The following is a 14829-nucleotide window of genomic DNA, read 5'->3' on the forward strand; positions in this document are numbered from 1 at the left end:
GAAATTTTATGGATGCAAATTTCTGCCACTGCCACACAAAGTACAGATAAATCCATTGATTCAAAAGGAAAGTGGATGCATTTACATTGTCTGGCTGATGCCTATACAAAGCTAGTGTTGCTCAACTTAAAACAACAATAACTCAGCATGAGAGCTGCTTCTAAACCTACTCTCTTTGCAGTGGTTGATAGTTTCTATTGATCATAACCAAGGCTTTCAATGTCTGTTGCTCTTGAACGAGTACCTTTTCTGATGGTGAACACTCAGGGCTGTATTATGGACTTTGTTTTGTTAAAAGGGTGTACTTAGAGATTAATTCAGTCAGGATCTCACTGTGAAAGTGATTTTTAAAAAAGAGCTGCTACTGTCATGTAAGTAACATTGATGGAAAGGATGAGGAATGAGGAAACTTGTGACTAAGAGATCTTTAAGAGATCACCTAAGAGATTGGGTGAGGAAACAGGATGAAGTGAGGAAGAATGGGATAGATGAAAGAGCGAGGGAACATGATGACTAATTTGGAAATCATATGGGAAGGAAGAGTGATTTAGAAAGGGGAAGTCAAGGGCCAAGAGTTTGGCAAGAAAGAGGGAGGGAAGCTTGTGAAGAGGGAGTGGGGAAAATACTTACATGTAAAACCCAGCAAATTCTGTACTTAAAAGAAAACAAGACCAGAAAGAGCCTAATTTGGAATGTGAACACAGGGTGGATGAACCTGGATTAATTTTATGTCAGAGAAAGGCTTAGAGTGCCTAGCTTATTACAAAGAGAGTGCAAGAGATCACACGCTGATCTCAATTTCCCCAAGACTGTGGAATTTTCAGATTAGAGGTCTGACCAATTCAGTTGTTGTTTTATAGTACTGTTTTGGTTTATTTGAATTTTAATGAAGGAATACTGGTATTTTACGTTGCTTATTTTTAACTTAAGAATTGCAGAAATAGCATCAAAGGTCTAAAATACATATTTTATTGGGAGAATAGATACAGACAATGACAGCAGATGCAACTCAGACAGAAGTCTGTTTTAATCAGAGGCAGGACACAATGTAAAGAGACACTTTCATCATGGTCTGCAGATTGAAATCACAATATTGTGGCCTATCAACAGTTGATGTTTTGAGTTTGTTTGCTAAATTTTATTTGGAAGCAGAGGCAGTAAGCCCCACCTCTGCCTTCACGGGTTAAATTTTCATCACCTTTTAAGTAGGTGATGGCACTAGCACAGGTAACAATGACTAGAAACCAGCACTTCTATTGTTTGCCAGTAGTACATTTTGCAGTTGTATTCCTTCTGCAATGAAAACTAACAGAAAAAATGAAGTGCTCTGTAAAATTTGAGACGCTGTGGAAAGGATTTGTTGTAAGTAAAGACCTCTTGCCACTCAGCAGGTAACTTCAGGTCACCTCCCAGAGAGAAGAAAATCTTGAAATCATGGAACCATGGAATGGTTGGGGTGGAAGGGACCTGAAAGATCATCAAGTTCCAGCTCCTTTACCATGAGCAGGGACACCTTCCACCACGTTGCTCAAAGCCCCATCCAATCTCATCTTGAACACTTCCAGGGATCCACAGCTCTATGCAACCTGTGCCAGTGCCTCACCACTTTCATAGTGAAGAATTTCCTCCTAACATCTAATCTAACCAGTTTAAAATGTTATGTAGTGTTCAGTAATGATCCCACTCAAGCCAATGCAAAAAAAAAGCCTCCTTGATCTCAGCAAGAGCATAAGTGAACTCATAATTCCTTCTGAAACAAACAAAACTGTTAGGACTTTGTTTTATGAAAACTAAGAGTGGTTTATATCTTTGCACGATGCCAACCATTCTTCTTTGTAAAATGTCACTGCACAAATTAAGATATTTAATTATATGGAAAGGTTAGAAGTGTGATTACAAGTGGGTTTTGAGGTAGAGAAAGGCAAATATTTGTACTACTTTAATCAAAAAGTGTGAACATAACACTGGCTCAGATTCTCATGTGTGGATAGCACTGGGAATAATTGTCCTTGTGGGAGGAGGTGCTGGCCAGTGGTACAGCTTTGTTTTGTTGATAGTGCTCCCTCAGTGAATGGAACCTCCCTGAGAGAGGTGAGAGCAGATCTGCTGGCAGGAGTGCTCCCTACCTGCATCCATGCAGGAGGGCAAGCTTAGCCATGCATCACTTTGTCACTGTTTCAAGTAATCCAGCTCACCTCGGCTGAAATAAGCTGGGCCTTGCTTAGGCCTCCCTTAGGCATCAAAAGGAGGGGCAGCCTACAGCATGTGGGCAAAGACAAGCACCAGAGGTTGTGTCATGGACAATAACGTCTCCCAGTGGGGCACACACAGGAAAAGGACATTGCTCTACAGCCACAGTCATTCACAGGACAAGTTTATGTGACCGTGAGTTTTTCTTACGGCAGGAATGTTTAATGTTTAATTTTTCTTAAAGCAGTAATGGATTGATTCAACTCAATCAATCAATCAATCAATCAAAGTGAAGAAAAGGACTAAAAGTACTAATTAAAAGCAAATATTTCCAATCAGAGTAAGTTTTAGCAACTCGTAACTTGAAAGTAATTTGGCTGGTTTTCCTCAGTTTTTGCAAAAGTGACTAAAATAAGACCTGGCAAGCTTCAGGCTCCAGCAGCTTTCCAAGCCAAAGTTATGATGAAGGGATGGAAACAGGGTGCTATAACAGAAGCTAGCTTCAGCCTTAAACACGGAGATGTCGCTGCCTCCCCTTAACATCCCAAACTATGCCAAAACACACTGTAGGCGAATTAAAATCATTAAATGAAATTGACTGTTTCTAAAACTTCAGTCAAGTAATGTAATAAAAACATTAATCATAATACAGCTATATCTCAAAACCTTTTCTTCCCCAGTTAGCTCAGAACACCAACAATTTCCATGTGTGGTGCATCAGGACAAAGCAAGGTCCAGCTACATCCATCACCTGGAGACAAGCCTTTGCTGCCATTACTTTCTTGGCTTCCTCCTGAAGGGCAGGATTTCATTTTGGAGGCCATGAAAATTGGGTTTCCAATTTTCCAATGGAAATTGTTAATGAAAAAATATTTTTGAAGATGTTAAAAAGATTTGTATTTTTACAGTGAAGAGTGATAGCCACAGTTATGCATTCTTAAAAGAAGACATTGGCAGTTACCAGCTGTTCTTTTGGCTTTCCCAACAAAGTGAAGATTTTCTTCCTTGACTGAATAATGAGGGAAGTGGTGAGTGGATGTATAATTAACTTCCAGCTATGGCTAGCACAGCTCTACACAGCAGCAATCCTACAGTCAGTAATCTCACTGCTGTCTCCTACAGGAGGAGAAAATGAGCTGGGCCGAGGTCTCTGAACCTCATCCTCCCTCTGGTCAGGGACACTGACAGACCCAGGGTGCAGAGCCGCAGGATATTCAATTTATTGCTCCAGTTTGCTTCAAGGCCTTTCCTAAGACTTAATTCCCTCGCCCTGCAGTAAAAGTGATAATAATGAAAAGGTCTATGATTCACAGTTGAAGCACTATATCTTGCTTAAGTTAAACAAGTACCTAAGTGCTCTGCTGAACTGGGGCCAAGGGTGGATTACTGAGAGAGCTGGGCAGTCTTCCCATCTCCAGCCAGTTCACCAAGTAGTCTCAGGCTAATCATGGAGTTTTCTGTGGCTTAGTTTCCTGCACATGTTTATCACAGAGTATCTATTCTGACTGGTAAAGATAAGGAGATAATGAGGGAACACGAAAAAACTTCAGAACATGGAAGAGGGAAAGTGCTGTAGAGAAAACAGCTTTCTGCATACTGGATATCCATTGCATGTTACATTCTCCCTATGACTTTTCTTTAGTTTCTGGACTCTATTCAGTATTCGTGAAAAAACATCAGGCAGCTTATTAACAGAGAGCCGACTTCCACTTGAAATGGCAAGAGAGTAGTCTGAATCCCACCAGAACCAGTGGAAGAAGATCCAGCTCTGCATGCAACCAGCATTCCAGAGCAGCACAAGCTGTGTTTCCTTCCAGCAGCCTCATCATCCTGGCAGCACTGGCCTGCTGTAGGATGTGAATCTTTGTTCAGGCTGTTGCCTTCATGCCATACAGCAGCCTGAAAAATCAACGCAGCCCTCTTTGGAATGGCTTATTAAAAGGGAAATGGAACAACATCTTTGTCAGTCGGTGCCTGACCTGCACTGAGTTTCTTCTGATCAGATATGGAGCTTTTAAGGCTGTTTTGCATTTCTCTGATTCCTACCTGGCAGAAAATGGCTAGAGAAAGGGCAAGAGTGTCACTGTGGAGAGCTTTTTATTGATATGGGAGAGGCCTGGTTACCACATAACAGTTTGTAAGAACAGACTTTCCTTTTAACACTTTTTTCTACTTGGAATTTTATATTTAGTTTTGCAGAGTTAGAGCAAAATAGCTTAGCGTATTGAATTGCAAGAGAGCTATCCTGAGTACATATGTTTACTGTATCTTTTGATACAGAGGAAATTAGCATTAAAAAATCTTTACTAAGAATGGATTGTGCCAAAATACTAGTTTTGTAACAAAACAAACAGACAGGAAAATACAAGCATGCTAATCCATCCTGTGCAAGCTAAGAGCTGAGGTAGGGTACTCTCCATTAACAACTGCTACCTGATGTTATAAACACAATTGTGGAGATTTTAGTGCCATGTTACAGCATCAAGTGTGAAACCAGAAAACATCGATGCTACTTTTGGGGATTTTGACCTACAGTTCTGAAAGAGATTAAGCTCTTTTTTCTTCATAATAAGTGGCCATATTTTGTTTATCCATAGATAAAGCAGCACTGTAGCATAGTTCTGCTTCTCTGACCTACTCAAAATCTTTTTGCAGGTATTTTCTGATTCCCAAGTTCTGCAGATTTAGAACCAAAAAAGACAGAAGAGCAGTGAGTATCAGCAATATTTCCTTTTTCTGTTATACACTCACAGGTCAGTCCAGAAGGAATTAGCACAAACCGAAAGAACTATTTTTGCTCAGGTCCCCCTCTGGCAAGGACAGAATTCCCAAATTCTAATCTCACCCCCAATTTTGATTCACTTTCTGTCCTTATAAGGTATGAGGTGGCTGGGGCCAAAGTGCAAACAAAGGGATACCTGTAGGGATTGAGCTGTTTCAACTTCCCCTGAATGACTGTGGATTTGAAGGCTAAATTTTTTACCTCTTTTGTGGTAAGTGAAGGGGAAAATCCAGTCGACCAATATAAGAAATGGAAATACAGTCAGTGGGGAGGCACTGTGGAAAGGGGGCTGTAACTAGGATGTATCCCATGTGAGTGGCTTTCAAGGCCCACCTTCTCATCTTTACTGGGAATGCACAGAAGAACAAGCAATACAAGCCCATTCTGGTGATTTCCAAGCATGGAAAAGGTCTCCTGAGCTGTTTGCCAGTTGATACGGCAGCCCATCTTTACCTGACCCAAGGCTGCAGGTAAGGAATTGGTTAAGTAAAAACTGTTCTTGTCATCTCCTCCAGGGTAGGATGTGTGGGAAAATCTTAATCCTGACAGACAACAAATCCAGGCTTTGCCAGTCCTTAGCTGAAAACAAACTGTTTAGAGAAGACTTAATTCAAGGGCAAATACTATGACAGAAAGAGCAAATCCAAAAGATAAGTATGATATTTAAGACATAACTCAGTTGCAGGAAAAATCCACAACACTACAAATGCAGGCAGTGCCCACTAAAGGCATTGTTCAGCTAGGATGGAGGTTGGTCCTGGAGCTAATGAAAAATGATATAATTCATCCCTTACAGAAACAACACTAAAATTTTTTGTCAAATGATAAAAAACTTCTATGCGTGAATTACATCAAAGTGGACACTCCATCAAAAGCATAAGGTCTGTTGCTTAGAGAGAGAATACATAGTGCGTAATTACAATATCACTGAAGACTACAGCTTATGTGTTTAGGTATGTCAGCTGTCCAGCTGCACTTAAGTATCTTTCAGCATATCCATTACATTTGCATAGGATTTATGTAAATTAATATGTCCTTAACTCATACCTATTTCTGTATGCAGAGATGCAGAATGCATGTATATACATGTATACATCCATAGGTATGATATAAGCACACATTCATTCAGAGCATTTTAATATAGTTAAAAAACGCTGTGCCAAAAATGTACACCATCTGTTTTCAATCAAAATAGCCTATTTCAGAGGAAGGGAGTGTTGTCTGGTGATCAGAGCAGGGGAACTAAAGAGTCAGGACTCATGGATTCCAGTCCTGAATCTGCCAGGACTTGGCTGCATGGTTTTGACAAGATCTGTGACTCCTGTGTACCCTGGTTTCCCCATTTGCAAAACGGAGCAGTATCTACTCCTAGAATGTTGCGGTGGAAAACCTAATTAGTATACACTTGGAAAAATACAGAAGTTCTTGTTATGTCATCATGGTATGTTTGAAGAGTGAAATTTAATTGAAAAATACAGTACAGGAATTGTTTTAGAGACATACATGGCAGCTGAGTGTATAATTACAGCTATTTGTACACACTTAGCTTGCCTAATTTTTGAATGATAGTACCTGTAATAAAATTAATGGGGGGAAAATGGTGCTCAATACTTTATGAACCCCGCCAGTCCTGTAAAAGTTTTCACACTCTATTGAACAGGGTTTCCATAGTGACAGCTGTACACCAGTGAGTGAAATATGTGCTGTACCTAATTTTCATCCTGAAATAGGAAAATACAAGTGGGTATTAGGATTTTCTGGCAACTTCCATGCAGAGAAAGCCTAGCTCCACTGAAGACAATTGCAATACTCCTATTAACATAATTAGGACAAGATTTCACCCCATCCACTTCCTTAGCTTCAGTGCATCCCTTTCAGGAATACAGCAGGGATTGAAATGCCCATCCCACAGTGCTTCCTCTTGGGCATGTTGGCACTGTGGCACAGGACATTGTCCTTCCTGTGCTCGGTGGGTGGGCGGCGCAGGATTGGCCCCAGGTGGGTTTGGTGGGAGTGTGCCAAGTGTCACAGCAGGCAGAACGCTGAGGGTGCTCCGTGCTCTTGTTCTCCCACCATCATCACCTGACAACCCTCACACTCCTTTGCTTCCCCCATAGTGTGCACATCTGTGGGGTGTTAAGGCTGTGCCTTGCCTCTGGAGAGAGAGATCAGAGGCACTTTCCATTGGGATGAGAAACACCATAGAGCAAATTCAACAAATGCATCAGCTGCATAGTGTTGGAGAGGAAAAGGAGCAGTGTGTGCATGTCAGGGTTTGCCTGGCTGCCAGTACCAAAAGTGACAGTGAGAGAAATCGTGTGTGCTGAACGCTGCTTATGTATGCTGCAAACTGAAGCATTCAAGTATGTGGTAAGTATTTGATGTAAATATGAAATTCTTTCAACATCCAAGTCTTTGTCACAGAGAAAAATGGGCTGAGCTTGTTTGGTTTGGATGTTTTTGACAGCTGCTGTTCCCCAGGTTGCACCTCATATCTCAAGAATGCTGTTGCTTAAGTGCAGCTTCAGAAGGACATTTGGGATCTTACCACACACACACTTAGAATGAGCCAGTTGCTCATCCAAGTGATCTGGTACAGTGACATACATAATAAAGCAAGAAAAAGACAAGGCAATATGAATCTCACAACTATTAAGTGGATTTACAGGTTTGTCACTCAAAGAAATAATTCTACCCAAATTAATGAGGACAATGTGCAACATAAGGTTACATTGGAGACATGAAGCAGTTGATTCAAACACCAGTTTTGGGGAATTGTATCTCCATGTCTGAGATCTTAAAAGCTATCATTGCTCTGTCTGCATCTGTAAACATATCTGATCATTGGATCCCACCTGCTACATTTTAAAGAAAGGGTGTATTCATGTAATGCCTGGGAAATGCTTTGTAAATCCACCTTTCAAGCCTCTTTCAAGCCTATGGAGAATTTCCATCATATATATGTGACTTTCCATCACAGATATGTGCCACCCTCATTTTCAGCTGCCTTTAGTCAGAGCATTGAAGATAACAAACTTGCTAACCAGGACAAACTCTTCAGTTCTTGAACTTTTGTAAAATGAGATTCGTCTCTAAAGGAGGTACAATTACCAGCCAAATGAGACAGCAGCTTCTAATTTCAGCTACCAGTGACACAAAGAAGCAACCAGGCAGAATGGAGCAGGGAAGGAGGGTAGGGCCTGGTGGGAGAGGACCAAGGATCTAAGTTCTGCCTTTTCTTTATGATAGTCTGTACCTGGAGGGGAGGGGGGGGAGAGAAATCTCTCATGTACAATAAATAAGAGCAGTTAATTCCATCAATTCATGCAGTAGGCTCATACAAATGCTCCAGAGGCTGCTCTTATGCACAGACTTATATTTTGGGAAGAGAGAGGTTTTGCTCTTATGGCCCATTTGTTTTTCTGTCTCTCCACTGTGACTTCTAGCAGGGAGGCATGAAATAAGGGGGTACTGCCAAATGAGTATCAGCCAGTTCTGGGGCCAGGGCCAAGAGGCAGTGATAGGGAGCTCATGAAGACTGCTGCCTCTTGGCATGCCCCACATGGAGGGTAGTAGATTGCTGGGTCTGACCTTGAGCAGTCAAGAAGAGCATGAGGAGGCTGAGCCAGGCAGCCCAGCTCCCTGCAGAGGCCACAGCCTTGGTGCAGAGCAGGGCCTGCTGTAGTTTAGCAGTCACTTCCACTGAACCAGGGCAAACAGAGTCTGGCTTGGCTTGGAAGGCCTGCTGGGTTTCCTTGTTTTTGAGGACACTTGTCTGACCCAAATAACAAGGGTTTTGCACATTGCCAAATGCACTGGACATGTCAACAAATGCATAAAAGTGTTTGGTTTACCACTAGACTGAAAAAATATTTAGAATCTGAAAGACAATAAACTGCAGAATTTTTCCCCTGTCATGCCAAAGAGTATGACTTTTAAATTATGTATCACTTCCTAAACACAAAAATTGTTCTGCAGTCTTTTGGCAATGGTGTTCTCAGGAATTTATAACTGAAAAAACTTTATTTTGTTTTGTAATATCTTTTCACTATATTCAGGGATTATTCCTGATAGTGCCAAAAAGAGCCTCATGACTTCAGTTCATGCAGACTTCTCCTCAGAGGATGAAAAGTGACAAGGATAACTTATTTAAATTCTTTATTCACATAAGATAGATGCAGTTTGTCAATGACTTTTTGACTGTGGAATTCTGCAGGTGTTCCAAGCTGTAAGGCAGCATTACCAGCATGTGGGTTGAGATGGATCACAGAATGGGAGATGCTCTTTAATGTTTTACATATAAATACTCCATACTGCCATTGCCATTCTTAGGTGGATGCTACACAGTGCAATGGTCTGACATAGCTAACAGCTGTTGTGTCATTGTTTGGAACGTGAGGTCAACACAATGCACAATACTTTCTTCTCAGGGATTGAATTGAGCTAGTATACATTGATCTTTTTTTTCCAGTTTCTGCTGCTTTCTGTGTCAAGCTTTTCTTCACACATGAAGTGCAAAAGCAGGCCTTGAGGTGAGCAATGTCTGGTGCTGCAGCAAAAAGTAGCATATGTGATTTGAGTCCTGTGTGGGAATCAATATCCAGCTCCTGCTTTTGTTTTCCATCCATTCCTTAGTGTCTGGACTGTGGCAAAATACAGCTCAGGTGAGACAGAGGAGAACAGGGGCTTCTCTATGTCAGACATGAAACTTCTGCTTTTATTGCAAAGAAAATGGAACAATCTGCAATGAGAGTGCCGGCGCACTCCAAACCACAGCCCTCCTAGACTTCTTCCAAGTCTGATGGGGATCCAGATGCAAAGGAACTTTTCCAAAAAAACGGACCTTGGCTCTCAATGTTTCATGCTGCAGAGAATTATGCACTTTCTGAAATTTTTTCTTTGAGAACATTTGTTTTCCCGATGGTGTTACTTCATGGACTGTATTTACTTTTTCCATTTTGTTCATAGTTACCAGTGTGTCTATTTTCATAGTCATGCTCTAGAAACAGAAGTTCCTTTCCCTCACTCCACTAATCCTTGTAACCCTCACCAAAGGTAGGGGCAGAAGCCAAAGCTTAACACCTAATTTGGATAATGATTCCTGCCCACCATGTCCCTCCTCCCACAAGACTCTCCCTGTTATTATATTACTTATACAGAGTGAAGTGCTAACGGGTGCTTTCTAAATGCTTTGAAAAACACTGTCATGAAAGAAGCCAAGTAAGAAAACAGAAAGTTTGGCGCCAGTAATGGAACACAAAACCTTTTACCTTCACCCATGGGTTTGAATCTAACCCAGCTCAGTAACAGCCCAAGTTGTTAACATGTCAGGATCATGTGGTAGCCTGAAATAGTTCAAGTTCTTAGTCCATGTTATCAGCTTTGGGACACAGAACCCTGGACTCTATGCATGGTCTTGAACATAATCCAGCTCTGTTCTTACTTCAGGGTAATGTGGTTGGCTGGCTGGAAGGAGTCTGTGCTTGTAGCCCGTTTTCCAGCAGAAAAGCTTCCCCATCAAAGAAACAGTCAGGACAAGTAGCTGCCCTGTCACATTGGCCATCCAGGTGGTAGGGAATGGTAAAGGGTTGGTGTACTTTAAGAAGACAGTTCCATGTTTTAGAGGCACAGGAATTAAGCTGCGTGCAGCACCAGGAAGCACAGCAGCACCCCTGGAGTTAGTAAGGAGATTGGGACACATGAACAGCACTTCCAGTAGATCCTGGCATTTGAAAACTATGTCCCTTAAATGCTTTTTCTGTGGGAAATAATAGGAGGAATTTTTTAAAGACCCTCGTCTTCTCTAAAGATGCTGACTTCCAGAATCTGTATTAGAGTTGTTACCCAACAAGCTGCTGTCTCCATCTATGATTAATGCTGCTGTGCAGCACAAGTGTACCCTTTGGACAAGGCTCTGGAGTGTCTCTGCATCTGGATTGCTGGGAACTCCTGCAGAAATGTAGAGATTCAGATGTGTGTCTAAACACAGAAGAGTCCCAGGGCAGAGCAGAGAGGCAACCCCAGTTCTCCACAGTGCTTTGGGTTCATCAAAGTAGTCTGGGAGCCCCCTGGCCTAAACAATACCAGTGCTGAGGATGCTCAAGGTCTCACAAAAAGGGCTTCAAACCAATGTGAAACGCCATCTCAAGCTTGGCTTTCAGAGTATTAGATTCACTTTATTTTGTGCTTCCAGCAAGAACTGTCTGTCAATAATAATCTTTCTAGTCTAAGAATGTTCCAGTTGTATGTCAGCTTTACACAGCTTTTCTTTTTCATACCCATCTTCTTTGCCAACATAGCACAGGCCTTTCCCAAAGAGTTTTATTGGAGAAAGAGTTCATACCAGCATATTGGCCCCATTTGCAGCTACTTTACCATTGCCTAGAGCCAGAGCCAAAGCAGTGCAAGGGAAGGAAATGTTAATATGATCTGCATTTTAACAGCCTTGGATGATGTCTTTCTCTTTCAAGGAGCAGCTACATAAAGATGTACCTGAATGTCCTGCCTCCCGCATTAAGAGGCCTTGTCCCTTACAGATCAATTCTCAGTCTCCTGTAGATTCTGTGGTATGCCCATGAAGTGTCTCTTTTTGTGATGGGAGAGCTTAGTAAAGTCTTTATTTTGACCAGCTTTGCCATGGCTTGCTGTCTGTGAATGCGCAGTCCAGTTTGGTTGAAATAGTCTGCTGGATTAAAAATGGACATCCAAGCAAGGCACCTAGTCTGATTTCCCTTGATCCCTTTACAGTAGACACTAAACCCAGGATGGGGCTGTAGTATTTTTCTTCAAAAGGATAGAATTTGGTTTCAGCTTCGTGCCCATATAATGTATGTAGAGCAGCTCAGGAGCAACTCCAATTAAACTAAATGTTTCCTCTACACAATGATCCATTTGCAACAGTAATTTATCAGTATTAAAATTTAGAATTTATTTCCAGAACCCATGGTTTAAAGTATGGTTAATCTTCAACATGATTAAAATAATTGCTTGTAACATTTTAACTGACTTTGCCAGGTGACAAGAAATTTGTGAATGTCCAATTCCCATCAGAGTTTCAAAATGCACTCACTTACTGTTTCTACAAGTCCAAAACAAATAATAAATGGAAAATGTCAGGACTAACATCTATCAGCACAGAAATTATCTTTAACAATGTCCTTAGTTATGCCTTTAAACTTTTTCAGGAGATCTGGAAGCAGGGCTATTTATCACATGTGGAGTCCACATTTGCAAGATCTCTCAATATTAGAACCCTAGAAAGTAGTTTCTCTGCTACATTTGAGGTTATGGCTCTGAGAATTCAATCTTCCTTTATTTTGCAAACTCTTTGGACTTTATATGTTCCTTTCCACCTCTCCTTATGCACTGTATTCCTGAGCAAGTCATTATTGAAATCTCCCAAAGCAGGATGTTCACATGGGACTGATTTGGAAACCATATTTAGAGCATATTATCCTAATTCTTTATCAGCTTTCATGGGCAAGAGCTCAAGACATTTTTCTGTACTAGTTCTTTGAAAGCACAAATCTTGCTAGTCCTGAATTCTTACTTTCTTTGATGCAATTGTAGCCTTCAACTCTTATGCTATCAGTGAAGTGAGATTTTCCTTCCACCCTCTTGAGCTTCACAGAAGATAAAATCCCAGTCCTTTTTTATGTTAAGCCCTTGTACTGTTGTATTCTGCAGGACTCGGGGCAGAGGATCTCGGATTGTGGATCCTCTGTGGTCCCCTCTGACTTCACTGAGTCGCCATAATCCACAGTGTCTGTTGCTCTATCTTGGGCAGAGCTTTGATCAGCACATTTGCAGAGATAGCTGAATTTTGGTTTGACATCTTGCTGGTCTCTGCTGGACTTTCAAAACAGTGTATGAGTCATAAACTATTCCCTCTAAGGTAAGCCTCACAGGTTTGGGAGCTGTAAAAGAATCCTGTCATTTTTAAAGGACAGAATTTTTCTTTCATTCTCTCTTCCCTTTCAGACACTCTGTTTATTTTTCATTCTGTCCCAAACCTTCTTTGTTTATATCCCACATTTTGTAAATTTCTTTCTTCTCCTTCATCTAACTGTTCTTTTATTCCACACCATTTCTCTGGACAAGGCAGGCAAGATCTGGAAAGAATCAGACATTTACACTGATAATGTTCCAGCCGGATTAGCAAATGTTTGGAAAAGACCTCATGCTTTGGGCACCAACTTCTGTCTGATTGGGGTAAAACACTTAAATGACTGGGGTTATTGCTGGATAGAGACTTCTTTCCTTTATAGTATCTGGTACTAGTTATTATCAAAGACAGATTGTTGGACTATGTGGACTGACACTAGGTTAGTCCAGTCTGGCAATTCTCATCCCCTGTGTGAATGCGAATCTAGACACATTTCAGTCTAGGATGGGTGTTCTTTTTGATGCACACAGGATAAATAATGAGGTATATTCAGTAAAATTAATGGGCTGCAAGCATGAACTGATGATCTCTGTATTCATTGCCCTGTTTACTTGCTGAACTGAATCCCCAGTTCCACTGGAAAAGAACGAGCCACAGAGCTTTCCACATGTTTTAAAATATATGTAATCATAAGCAACAAAGACTTAGCAGAATGCTTCAGTCATCTGGGTTGAGACACAAAGCAGGGTTAAATTTAAAGCCCAGACAATACACTTGCAGCTAACTTTTTGACCTCATTCTATATGTGGGTTTTCTCCGTTGCAGAATCTGTGTCATCAGGCTGAGAATGCCAATACACTTTTTAGATGGGGAGTTGATCCTTTAAGCACTTATCTAGCTGAACTGGAATAATTGCTTCCTTTCCTCTTGCATTGCTTCAAGGCATTTTTATATGTTGTATCTTAGTGTTTCTGTTGACCAGAGCAGGAAGCCATACAGCAAGTTGCAGCCAGATTTCAGGGACTAAGCTGATTAACTCTGGTGAAGCTCTAATGCAAATCCCATCCCATTTAATTCCTCAGCTCGCCTCCACACGGCATGGTATTCCATCTACAGACACAGTCCCACATTACCAAGTGACACAACACCACCAGCAGCCTCACATAAATCTCACAGAGCTTGGGCTGCCAGTCACACTGCACAGTTTTGAGGTGAAATTTCCATCTTAGCACAAGAGCCAAACAAATGACACACAGTGTTCAAGTCACTCAGAGCTTTGCAGAGCAAAAAGGGTTCATGTTTTGCAAAAGGGAACTTACTGTGGGTGGTTTCTTGGTCTGCTTAAGTTTGCTAACTTATTGTATTGACTAGATAATGAATTAATAAGTGTTGTAATATCTAATGTGTGTGTGTTTATTTATGTTTATATGTACACACCTGGAGCTACAGAAGTGTGCTCCAATGTAAAACCTGGTCTGATGATACTGGTCAGAATAAAATCGAACTGCTAGAGAGATAGAAATCATGGGATTTCTACTGTTTCCAGGGATGATAATCTTTTTCCTGCAAAGACCTAAGTTGGCAGTTAGCTGCTAACACAGTAAGGAGGAAAACATGACAGAAAAAAACCCCTTCTGCTGACATCTCTACATCCACATCAATATAACTTAAATGAAAGTTTAGCTTCAAACTGTTAAAAGGTTGTTAGGCCCATGTTTAATAGAAAGGCTGATGTTATAGTCTGATTTTGATAAGGTTCAGCTTAATACCAGCCAGCTGAATTCCACAGCCATTGGCACACCTCTGGAAGCTGCATATTCACAGACAGAGGCAGTTTGACCTCATCCAATTTATACATTTGATCTAATGCACTGGAGGCCATCTAAAAATAGAGTTCTGGAGGGGAGGATGGATAATGCTCTGAGCCACAGACCAACAAAAGAAGTTCTTTTTCTTCCAGTCTCTTTTCTCT

The sequence above is a fragment of the Vidua chalybeata genome, chromosome 3, assembly GCF_026979565.1.
Source record: "Vidua chalybeata isolate OUT-0048 chromosome 3, bVidCha1 merged haplotype, whole genome shotgun sequence".
Lineage (NCBI taxonomy): Eukaryota > Metazoa > Chordata > Aves > Passeriformes > Viduidae > Vidua > Vidua chalybeata.